The sequence below is a fragment of the Branchiostoma floridae genome, chromosome 2 (assembly GCF_000003815.2).
Source record: "Branchiostoma floridae strain S238N-H82 chromosome 2, Bfl_VNyyK, whole genome shotgun sequence".
Lineage (NCBI taxonomy): Eukaryota > Metazoa > Chordata > Leptocardii > Amphioxiformes > Branchiostomatidae > Branchiostoma > Branchiostoma floridae.
The window spans coordinates 16,396,255-16,397,038 of NC_049980.1; the positions used below are offsets into that span (position 1 = coordinate 16,396,255).

General features: G+C 54.8%; 1 protein-coding gene across 2 annotated transcripts in view; it reads left to right on the forward strand.

The window, feature by feature from the left end:
• The window catches only part of LOC118409558 (peroxisomal NADH pyrophosphatase NUDT12-like), a 15,029-nt gene that overhangs the window by 5,703 nt on the left and 8,542 nt on the right, over positions 1-784 (forward strand). The gene's annotated exons all lie outside the window — the stretch shown is intronic.

Here is a 784-nt window from a genome sequence, read left to right on the forward strand (position 1 = left end):
GATGACGTCACTATTCATCTCAACTATCTCCGGGCAGTCTTCCAACGTTATCGAGAAGCCCAACTCAACCTCAATCCGGAGAAGTGTCGTTTCCTACAAAGACAGGTTGAGTTCTTAGGGCACATTATCTCAGGTGACGGTGTCAGTACCGACCCCTCTAAAACGTCAGCGGTAGATAACTGGCCCACCCCGCGCTCGGTCCGCGATGTGCAACGTTTTTTAGGTTTGGCGAACTACTACCGACGCTTTGTTCACGGATTCGCCCAGATCGCGCGGCCCTTAACGGCCCTCACGAGGAAAGGCGCCAGGTTCAGCTGGTCTGCGGACTGTCAGTCCGCCTTCGACCAACTGAAAGCTGCTCTTGTTTCCGCCCCGATCCTCGCGTACCCAAACTTTGACCTGCCCTTTATCGTCGACACGGACGCGTCCGACAAGGGGATAGGGGGCGTGCTAAGTCAAGAGCAGCATGGGCATGAGCGCGTAATCCTGTATTATAGTCGAGCACTCTCGCCTGCGGAACAACGTTACTGTACTCATCGAAGGGAGATGTTGGCCGCAGTTGAGTTCATAACGAAACATGACTGCTATCTGCAGGGCGAAGAACCCTTCCTCCTCCGCACAGACAATAGCGCGGTCCGGTACCAAATTCGCAACAACAATCCGGCCGGCCAGTCAGCCAGATGGATACTGCGGCTAAGTCCATACAATTTCAATATTGAACATAGGGCCGGTACGCGCCATGGTAACGCAGACGGTGTCAGCCGCATCCCCTGCGCGCAATGTG